Source organism: Peromyscus leucopus, chromosome 4 (assembly GCF_004664715.2).
Source record: "Peromyscus leucopus breed LL Stock chromosome 4, UCI_PerLeu_2.1, whole genome shotgun sequence".
Lineage (NCBI taxonomy): Eukaryota > Metazoa > Chordata > Mammalia > Rodentia > Cricetidae > Peromyscus > Peromyscus leucopus.
Genome location: NC_051066.1, coordinates 5,832,105 through 5,843,982, shown reverse-complemented (window position 1 = coordinate 5,843,982; position 11,878 = coordinate 5,832,105).

Sequence of the window (11,878 nt, the reverse complement as noted above, 5' to 3'; positions counted from 1 at the left end):
CCTGCTGAGCTCTGCTCCCACTCCATTCCCACGAGAGGACGCTGTCACCCAAACCTTATTCAAGAGATTAGGTGGGAAGAGTCGGGGAGGGTAGCTGCCTCTGCCATGGTGGAAAAAGGCAGCATGAACTGAAACAGGCACAGAGCTTATGTAAGGCTTCTTAAGGGGAGGGTTTTTTCCATGGTGGAGATTTTCAGGGTGGGAATTAGTCGGATTTCAATCCCTGAGCTTGGACAAGCTCAGAGATTGGCTGGATTTTGTGTTCAGGGATCGGTTGGTTTTTGTACTGAGTTGATCAGGGGCAGAGTGTGTTTCGTTGGCTCTGGTTTCAGGGCCAAAGTGTGTTTCATTTACTGACCCTTTTTAACATTTTGGCTCTGGTTTCAGGGCCAGGGTGTGTCTCTTTGGCTAGCCCTTTTACCCTACAATGGCAAGTGAGAGCTCACCCCTACCAAAAAAAAGTGTAATAAAAATTCAGGCTGGCTTTGAACTCACTATAGCTCGAGTTGGCCTCATATTCACTCCTGTCTGCACCTCCTGAGTATGGAGATTGCAAGGATGTGTCCCCACAGCTGGTGTAGGGTGCAGACTCCTGCTGGACCAGATGTTACTGTCTGTGTCTTAGATGCAAACTTCCAGTTTCCCAGCTGTGCACCTACTTTTGGGCTCTGGAAACTAAGAGTATTCAGAAAGGAGGCTGGGGCTTTCCAAGAGAATTATACAGAGAAATTTTGGGGAGGGCTGGGGAGATGCTCAGCGGTTAAGAGCACTGGCTGCTCTTCCTGAGGACCTGGGTTCAATTCCCAGCACTCACGGTGGCTCACAGGCTCAGTAACTTCAGTTCCAGGGTTTCTGTTGCCCTCTTCTGGCATGCACTGGCACCAGGCAGGCAAATACTACACAGACATGCATGCAGGCAAAACACCAAAACAAACAAAACAATTTTGAAAAGAAATCCTGAGAAACAAAACCAAAGAAAACAAATACTGAAGCACAGAGCTGGGAACAGGTGCAGAACATCTTGCTGGGGGGGAAAGATGTGGGAGCTGAGGGGATGGCTGAGTGGGAAAAACGTTTGCAAAGCATTGCAAGCCTGCAGAGCAGGGTTCGGTCCCCAGGAACACGTGAGAAGAGTAGATGTGGTGGCAGGGTTACCGTCCCAGTGCTGTAGAGGAAGGGATCGGTGAGAGGAAGGGAACAGTGAGAAAATTTACCTAAAAGGGGTGGATGGTGGGCAGGCAGTGTGGTGCACGCCTTTAGTCCCAGCCCTTGGGAGGCAGGTGAATCTCTGTGAGTTCCAGGCCAGCCTGGTCTACAGCAATAGTTCCAGAACAGTCAGGGCTACACAGAGAAACCCTGTCTGTCGGAAAAACCAAGAGGTTGGAAAAAAAAAAAAAAAAAAGGAATGGATGCCATTCCTGAGAATGACACTCAGGTTGTCCTTTGACCTCCGACCTCCATAACCACCCATACGTCTATATGCCCACACATACATGAACACTCACACAAAGACACATGCATACAAAAAAATTGGGGCTGGAGAGATGACTCAGGATAAGCTTATTTACAAAACCAACTTGGATTGTGTAGGTAGTTCTGGGTCAGCTTGAACTACACAGTCTCAAAAAGCAAAACAAAATAAAACCCCAACACATCTGACAGTCAAGCAGTCAAGAATTGGGACAGTCACTCGGTGTCATATAAAAGCCAGACTCCTTACTTTGCCTGCCTTGGCCCTTGTCATTTTGTATGTGTTTGAGGTGTGCTTGGAGCCAGGAAGAAAATTAAAGTGGTGAATCACTTGAGGAGTCTATCCAATTAGACACTTTAAAAAATACTTTCCCTGGATTCTCCTGCAGTGACCTCTGTGTTTTTTCACTTCTATTTACCTCTGTTTACTTGTGGCAAGAAGTTGGTCCCATGTCTGTGCCCGATGCAGTACCACCAGCTAATCACGAGATGACCGAGGAGGTTTGGGTCAAGTCTGAGTCATCTCTTCCAGAAGAGGACAGTCTACCTTCACCAAGTTCAAGAAACCACACCTGCTACCTAAACAAAGATTTGTTTGACCTGGGAATTCTTGGAGGCACTGCCACACTTACCCTTGAACCTGATTAAAACGGGGTTTTTTGTTTAACATTACTTCATTTATTGCATGTGTATGAATGCATGTGTCATGGTGTGGGGGTGGAGGTCAGAGGACAACTTAATGAGAGCTGATTCTCTCCTTCTGCTATGTGGGTCCCAGGGACTGAATTCAGGTCATCAGGTTTGGTGGCTTTACCTAAGTCATCTCACTGGCCCCAGAGTAGTTTATTAAAGATATTTAAAAGTCAGACTCTGAGAGAGACAGAGAGGCACTTAGGAAGGAAATAAGACACACAAGAGCACGGGGATTCTCACTTTATTGTCTCACAATAATCATGTGTGGGATTTTGGTGAATTTTAAAGTTGTTACCTTCAAAGAATTGATTCCCAAAGTATACCTGACAGTATTAAATTTGTGTGTAGGTGCCTGTGGTTGCCAGAAGAGGGCATTTGGATCACCCTAGAGCTGGAGTTCCAGGCAGTTTTGAGCCTGTAACTCCAACATTTGGTGCTAGGAACGGTAGTGGGTGGGTGTTTGTGCCGCGCCCTGAAGCACCGCCCCTAGCGAGGCAGCAGGGAGCTGCTGGGTACCCGCCCCTGGGCGTGGCCACCAGGGACCCTTAAGCCTGGGGTGCTCTCCCTTCTCTTCCTACCTCGTGGTCTTGGATGCTGGTGCGGATCAAGGCAGAGCTCTCCTGAGAACTGCGTTGGACCGTGCCCCACTGCTCCAGGATTCTGTAACTAACTCCTTTGTTCGGCTTGTGAGTTAACACCCAAATAAATTCCTTTGACCATCAAATAGACTCCGTGGATTAATCCCATTAGGAAACTGACCCTGGGTCCTCTGAAAGATCAAGAAACTCTTTTAACCACCGAGCTGTGTCTCCATCCCGTTAAGTTAGTGTTTGTTTGTTTTTTTTTTTTTTTTTTTTTTTTTTTTTTTTTTTTTTTTTCCGAGACAGGGATTCTCTGTGTAGCCCTGGCTGTCCTGGAACTTGCCCTGTAGACCCAGCTGGCCTCGAACTCAAAGATCTACCTGCCTCTGCCTCCCAAGTGCTGGGATTAAAGACATGTGCCATCACCGCCCAGCAAGTTAGTTTCATTTTTAAAGGCCATTTAAGCTGACAGATTCCTCTATCCACCCAGTATGTCTAATATTTGCTTGTAGCCAAATGTATTTCCAATTGATAAACCTTTCCAAACATCAGTATTAAAGAATGTGATTTAAGCCGGGCGGTGGTGGCACATGCCTTTAATCCCAGCACTCGGGAGGCAGAGGCAGGCGGATCTCTGTGAGTTCGAGGCCAGCCTGGGCTACAGAGTGAGTTCCAGAACAGGCTCCAAAGCTACACAGAGAAACCCTGTCTTGAAAAACAAAACAAAAAAAAAAAATGTGATTTAAAATTTTGATCATCTTCTAAGGCGATTTGTAGTGTGTTCCAACAGTGTATTAAACTTTAGGAAGTCTATTCTGTTTAGCTAAGAACCTCAATGTGTCTTTGGTCAGCAAGGATCAGCCTGGAGTAGTTTCAGCATAAAAGGATCAGAGGCAAAAAGTAGGTCTATCAGGTAGCTATTATTAAGCAACCCCAACGTGGTAGATGACTATAATAATGTGTTAATTCACTGATTTGTGGACAAGGTCTTTCCTTCTTTCTTTCTTTCTTTCTTTCTTTTTTTTTTTTGTTTGTTTTTTCAAGACAGGGTTTCTCTGTGTAGCTTTGGTGCCTGTCCTGGATCTCGCTCTGTAAACCAGGCTGGCCTCAGACTCACAAAGATCCACCTGGCTCTGCCTCCCAAGTGCTGGGATTAAAGGTGTGTGCCACCACTGCCTGGCTTGTGGATAAGGTCTTAAGTAGCCCAGGCTGGCTTCAAACTTTCTATATAGAGGAAAATGACCTTGAACTTCTGATTCTCTTGCCTCTGCATCCTGAGTTCTGGGATTATAGACATGCATCATCATGCCCAGTCTATGTAGTGCTAAGGATTGAACCCTCATGCATGTCAGGCAAGCACACCACTAGCTGAGTTGCAACCATATATATGCACATATATATGAGATATATATTATATATATATATATATCATACATCATATATGTGGTTGTAACCCAGCTAGTTATATATGTATATGAATATACACACACATATATTTACACACACACACATGCACACATATCTTGAGCTGTGTCCATCCGAGCCCAGCTTCTCTCTGCAGGTGAGACAGGTCTGCTCCAGATGAACTCATTCAGGCAGACCCAGGCTGAAGGGACAGCGACTGTCTAGGAGCGGCTCCCCTCGTGACCAGTCAGAGGGTCTAGCACTTTAAGCTTTCACTTGAGTTTTCTTTGCTAATATTTTAGTGTCCAATTCAAGCCAAGATAAGTCTAAAGTCAAATGGTGGGGAAATGTATTCTACTTTTGTTGTTTTGTTTTTCAAGACAGGGTTTCTCTGTGTAGCTCTGGCTTTCCAGGAACTCTCTCCGTAGTCCAAGCTGACATCGAACTCACAGAGCTCCACCTGCCTCTGCCTCCTGAGTGCTGAGATTAAAAGTGTGCACCACTAATGCCTGGCTCACATTCTACTTTTAAAGGAAGAAAGGACATAGTCCTGTCACACCAGGCATGGACACAAGGATGTGTCGACATATTGAGAACAATCAATCAGTTCACCCTAAGCTTCCATGTTATATCTGTGTGAGTTCCTCCTCCACGTACGAAGCATGTCATTAAGGCCCTTTCAGTATGAGGTGCACTTAGAGTGCATCAGAACATCGCAGGTAAGGAGAAGGCGCCAAGCCCCTGGCTTCCCCAGCTGGCCTCTTGTGCCTGCTTGTCTAGGCACTTTCAGTTTATACCAGGGTTTAAAAGTCACAGGCAGTCTGCTATGTGACTGAGCCCACATATCAGAAAAGGAGGAACTCTTGAGTCCCAGAATATCCATTAGATAAGGCTTTCCATCTTGAATCAATAGGAAGGGGAGGCTGGAGAGGGGTCAATACTTCACCTTGGGAAGATTGTACCTTCTTGAAGAACTCGGCTAATGAGAGATTCAGGGGGCAGAGAAATGCAATTAGGAATGTAAAAACCTAATAGTTCTGCACCCAATCAGCATGCTGGTCACCTTTGCGTTTTCTCTGGGCTGATGCTTTGGGTAAGGTCATTTGGCCCTCAGCGTCCTAGCACTCTTATTCTGAAGTAGGGATCGCTTTTCTCATACCCCTGTGGAGCGTATCCCCCAATCCCAGGACTCTTGAAAGTCTCAGACTCAAAAGCCTTGGGGAGCTCAGCGGCTGGGTTCTCTTGATCCACAGAATGTCTCGATGTGGGTCAACTGGGCTCCAAGATCTGTGAACGAAAAAGACAAGTTGTCCACCTCCTCCCTCCGCCCCTCCCTACACCCCCCCCCCCACAGTGGTAAGGCTGGAATAATCACAGCAAACGTGCTCGGTAGAAGAGGAGGGAAGAGGTGTGGGAGGGCAGAACCGTCACTGGTCCACGGCAGCTCTGAAATTCCACGGGACAGACATTGCCACACACTCTAGCTTCACTTCTGATGCTCTGGTCAAATGCCTGACAGAAATCAACTCAGGGGTAGGAAGGGTTCACTGTAGCCCACATTTTCAAGTTACAGTCCATCATTTTATGGATGTCAAGGTAATAGAACTGAAAACAGCGAGCCGTAACACATCCAGTCAAAAGTAGAGAGAAATGACTACCTGCATGTCACCTGCTTGCTTGTGCTCAGCTGCATTTCTCTACTCTTACAGTTTGGGACCCTTCTTTCCCTAGGGAATGGTGCCACCCACAGTGGGCTGGGTTTCCTTGTATCAACCAATATACTCAAGAAGATTCCTCATAAATATGCACATAAGTGAATCTGATCTAGGCAATCCCTCATTGACACTGTCTGTCTTGGTGATTTTAGATTGTGTCAGGTTGACAATTAAATTACTTATCACAGTTGGTAAAGGGCTTGTCCTGCAAGCAGGAGGCCCTGACGCCATGCAGTGGCAGAAACAGGCATATCCCAGGCTCTACAGGCTGGCCACCCTAGCCTACCTGATGAGTTCCAGGCCAAGTGAAGAGACTGTCTCAAACAAAAAACAAACAAACAAACACACAAACAAGGTAAATGGCACCTGAGGGTGACACAAGATTGGCTTTTGCACACAAGTGCATGCACACACACCCTCCTACAAAAGCACACGCATGTGCACAGACACATAGACATACAAAGATAAACAATTCAATATTTGAGTGTAAGGACTGTTTGTTTGGGTGTCTGTGATGTTGAACCTGTCTGTCATCTCAGACTTTCTTTTTAATATTGTGTTGTTCTTGCTTTGTTTTGTTTTTTTGAGACAGTATTTCATCTGTGTAACAGCTTTGGCTGTCCTGGAACTCGCTTTGTAGACCAGACTGGCCTTGGACTCACAGAGATCCACCTGTCTCTGCCTCCCAAATAAAGGTGTGTGCTACCACACCCAGCCTCTTTTTAAGATTTTTTAAAAATCATTTTTAATGATGCATCTCTCTGTGTATCTGTGTGTGGGTATGTGTGTGTGAGTGCAGATGCCCGCAGAGGCCAGAGGCATTAGATTCCCCTGAAGTGGTAGTATAGGTAGTTGTGAACTGCCTGACACTGGTGCTGGGAACTGGGCTCAGGTCCTCTGTAAGAGCACTTCTTGCTCTTAGCCACTCAGCCAGCTCTCCAGTCACTCACACTGAAAGGCTCACAGATACCTGTAACTTCAGCTCCAAGGAATCTGACATCCTCTTCTGGCATACATATGTACACAAGCGCACATATACACATAAACAAAAAAGTAAGCTGCATTCTCGAGCATGGATTATTTGCCTCCCACTGACTTTGTAGATGACATCTCTGCAGTGTGGCATAGGGTACAGTTGTCTAGGTTACTTTAATGGCCAACTGGACTCCACCTCCCAGTTTCTATTGCTTCCCAAAACTTCCATCAAATTGTGACTTGGCCACTGGTCGAGTCAGCACTGTTATGATTCAACCTTCCCTCCAGCCTCACTGCTGAGCATTAAGTGATGTGTCTTCAGTGTGTGAGCCATTGGGGACAATTCATAGCCTCACTGCAACAGTAATCAAGGCAGCTTGAACAGATGACAGGCTGTGAGGCAACAGCCGCTCATTCTCTCTGTCCCCGGGTTCTGGGGTTGGAGTTTGTGTATACATGTGGATGGAGTTTGTGTATACATGTGGATGGAGTTTGTGTATGCATGTGGATGGAGTTTGTGTATGCATGTGGATGGAGTTTGTATATACATGTAGATGGAGTTTGTGTATGGTATGTATGTGGATAGAGTTTGTGTATGCATGTGGATGGAGTTTGTATATACATGTGGTAGGAGTTTGTGTATGCATGTGGATGGAGTTTGTGTATACATGTGGATGGAGTTTGTGTATGCATGTGGATGGAGTTTGTGTATACATGTGAATGGAGTTTGTGTATGCATGTGAATGGAGTTTGTGTATGCATGTGGATGGAGTTTGTGTATACATGTGGATGGAGTTTGTGTATACATGTGAATGGAGTTTGTGTATGCATGTGAATGGAGTTTGTGTATGCATGTGGATGGAGTTTGTGTATACATGTGGATGGAGTTTGTGTATGCATGTGGATGGAGTTTGTGTATACATGTGGATGGAGTTTGTGTATACATGTGGATGGAGTTTGTGTATACATGTGGATGGAGTTTGTGTATACATGTGGATGGAGTTTGTGTATGCATGTGGATGGAGTTTGTGTATGCATGTGGATGGAGTTTGTGTATACAGGAGTTCCAAATTGCATGGGACCAGATGGGTGTCACTGAGAGAGGATGAACTAAAGGGGACTAACTGTTGAGTTGGTCACAGTCTTTGGGAAAGCTGGGATCCAAGCTTTGTAATGACATAGCCAAATCAGGTGACACTCAGGGTACAGGACTCAAGCTGCCAGTCATTGCCACGGCCACCACTGTTGCCACTGACAACTGGACACTCCTCTGCAATCTTGCTGTGCCTGCAGCTTTGGAGGTAGATCCTCTGCCACTGCCTCCCTGAGCTGCCAGTGATCAAGGCAGAGGGGGGACAAGGGAAAGTGGTGACATATTGTGTACCCTAATAAACTTATCTGGGGATCAGAGGACAGAGCCAGCCACTGGGTTAGACATAGAGGCCAGGCAGTGGTGGCACACACCCTTAATTCTATCACTCTCAAGGCAGAGATCTGTCTGGATCTTTGTGAGTTCAAGGCCACATTGGAAACAGAGCCAGGCAGTGGTGGCACAAACCTTTAATCCCAGCACTTGAGATCTCACGTCTTTGCTTGGGAAGCACACACGCCTTTAATCCCAGGAAGTAATATGGCAGGACACAGAAAGGTATATAAGGTGTGAGGAAACAGGAACTCAAGCTTTTGAGGCTGAGGATTTCGTAAAGGTAAAAACGTGGATGGCTTATTTTGTTTCTTTGATCTTTCAGCTTTCACCCCAATATCTGGCTCTGGGTTTTTTGTTATAAGACTGTTTAGCAATTGTTGTTACAAGGGAACGCACAGAAGAGACAGGGAGCAGGCATTTGTTGTTGTTGTTTTTCAAGACAGGGTTTCTCTGTGTAACCCTGGCTGTCCTGGAACTTGCTCTGTAGACCATGCTGGCCTCGAACTCAGAATAAGGTGTGCGATGCTGCTCCTGCCGGCCGCTGCTGCCGTTCCCCAGTGGGAGCAGGCATTTTTGTGTTAAACATGGAAGGTGAGGGCTTTAACTTCCACACAAAGCCATGTACTCTCAAGCCTTTGTTCCTGTCTGTGATTTCTGTCTCTCAGGCTGCCTTGACTAGCTTCTTCCTCCAGATCTCCATCTCCCCTTTCCTAGCTCTGCGCTGGGAGGACTGTGTGGGTGGACTTCTTTGTCTCCTGGCTGTGGTGTGGCCCACGGGGAAGAGGTCCAGAGAAAACTGTGGCAGGGAGGATTGGTCATGAAAGGATTGTTTGGGGAGCTATCTGCCTGTGCCTTGACGCGGACTGGCTGCAGTCTGACTTAGCCTCAGCCTGGACGGTGGCTCTCTAACTCCAGGTCCCCTGCCTGTAACCTTTTAGACTTTGGGTGGAAGCAGTTCTCCAGAGTTAGTACCTTTGGGATGCTGTACAATTTATTCCCCTTTTCTTTTCCTAAGCCCTTCCTAAATCTTTGTGATTAAGCCCATTCCTGATTACTCCTAAATTACCCAGCTTGCAAGAACTGGTTAATTTCTGATGAAACCCTGAATGAAGCAGGTAAAAGTTCCCAACCCCGTGAATACCCTCAGTGCACACGCACCAATACACCAGATTTGGGTTTCAAACTCCTGAACAGGAGGGAGAGGTAGGGATGCTGGGGATTTCAACAAATGCAAAGCACATGGCCTTTCAAAGGCCAGCCTTTTGTTGCCATGACAACAGCCCAGCTTGACAGTTTTCCCTATTTTTCAAGAGGGGAAAGACATCAGATTCTTTCCTAGAATTTTATTCCTTTGCATTTAATTTTGCTTATTTAATTGTTGGTGAAGGGACCATAGCCCTTGGAGAACAGAGGACAGCTTGTAGGGTCCAGTTCTCTCCTTTTGAGGTGTGGGTCCAAGTTCTAGGGACTGAACTTAGGTCTCAGGTCATCAGGCCTGAGGCTAAGCACCCTTTCCTGCCTAGCAGTCAAACATGAGCCCTAGTAGAAGACTCTGAAATGGTTTCTCCGGGTTGTTAAGAGTTTGCTTAGTTTTAGAACTCTCGGTTTGAGCTGGGCAAACAGTTAGATGGTTGAAACTGACTCAGGGATCACCAACCAATCTTCAGTCTCTGCTCTGGGCGCAGAGTGCTCAGTTGGGTCTCAGGAAAAGAACCCATGCTAGCTACAGGCGCGATGTTCCGGGATGCCCCTGCAGGGGAGCACAGAAGCCTGAGGGTGCCCTCTTCTGTATAAGGCCCCAATGGTGGTACCCACAAGCTGGTGCTCCCATGGTGTTGTTCTGGAACTTAGAGCCTACAGCTTGTCTGTGCCTGCTCGGTCCATCATGTCTAATATGGGTGTCAGTAGAAAGTAAATTAAATCAGAGAGGCTCTAATTTGCAAATGAAACATGTTGTGGCAGAAGCATTACACTTGAATCAGGTTTTTTAAATGTTTTAAGAATCATATTAGTATGCAGATGCCGGGAGCCTTAGCATTATCATTTCTTAAGTAACGGTGTACAAATGTGATCCCCTCTAGTCTAGATGTTTTTAATGGCTAGGGCAATTGTCTGGATGCTCTTAAAAAATCTATGTATGTTTCCAGAGTAGGAAAGTGACACCACCTTCCTGCCGCTCAAAGTGGTAACCCTGCTGTACCCTTCTTACAGAAGCTGTCTTTCATCCTGTCTTCGAGAGAGGTACAAAATAATTAGTCTTGCCTCTGTCTTGTCTGTCTGTGTGGGCACCACGTGTGTGTTTATTTATTTAACAAGCGTTTACCTATTGCTAATTAAGCATTCTGCAAGCAGTTCAACGAGTTTTCTTACAACCCCTTGAGGGAAAATAGTATTCCTCTCTCTCTCTTTTTCTTTTTCTTTTTTCTTTTTTTAAATCTTTTCCCCTTTCTTTTTCTTTTTTCTTTTTTTATAAATGTGCAAATTCAAACCCACCGAGGGAAGGGACTTCATGGAGGTCATGCAGTTAGCAACTGGCTGAGATGGGAGCCTGCGCCCGGAGTCACTTGCTCTGTGGCCTCTGCTTCTGTTTGGAGCCAATCTCCTGGAGCACAGCTCGTACATCTCTTTGGACTCTCTCCCTCTTCTCACCTCCAGATCGTCACGTATTTCATGGACTCTAAGCATCTACTGTGCAGCAGCAGACTCCCCATCGGGCTGCTCAGCGAGCCCTCTCAGGCGGGCTCACAGTCTAGGAAAGAACAGCCTCCATCCATGCCTGGTGACCTCTTAAGGTGAGCCACGAGAGGTCACAGGAGTGGCCCGGCCAGGTCTGGAAGGAGCTTTCTTTCCAGCTCTCTGTGCTTAACTTTTTTTTTTTTTTTTTTTTTTTTTTTTTTTTTTTTTTTTTTTTTTTTTTGACAGGGTTTCTCTGTGTAGCTTTGCGCCTTTCCTGGAACTCGCTTTGTAGACCAGGCTGGCCTCGAACTCACAGAGATCCGCCTGCCTCTGCCTCCCGAGTGCTAAGATTAAAGGTGTGCGCCACCACCGCCTAGCTAAATAGGATCTCTGTAGCTCTGGCAGTCCGGGAACTTGCTCTGTAGACCAGGCTAGCCTTGAACTCACAGAGATCTGCCTGCCTCCGCCTCCCAAGTGCTGGGATGAAAGGTTTGTGCCACCATGCCTGGCTCTCTGTGTTTAACTTTTTGAGTCAACAAACTGCTTTCCACAGCGGTTGCACGGTTTTGCTTCCCTGCTGGCAACACATGTGACCCACATGACAATTCTGATTCTGATTAGGAACGTGGATTTCCTGTCTATTGGCATGAACCCATTCAAGTAGGGAGTAGAGCATTTTGATTGGTTGCCCCTCACTCTGATGTAGCATCCGGTAAGACCAGATTATGGCGTGGCTTGGACAGACTGGAAGGCAGGGGCCGGCATCTGGATGCTCTGTGTGACCTGCACATCAGAAGTCTATTGTTGCTCATGGGGAAAGCAGAGGTGTGTTCCAAGTGTCCATTAAAACATGTCCAATTGACCCCACATTACTTGTTAAGGACCTATATTTTGATCTTAAAGGTCCCTGAAGGCCTATATGTTAAAAGCTGGTCCCG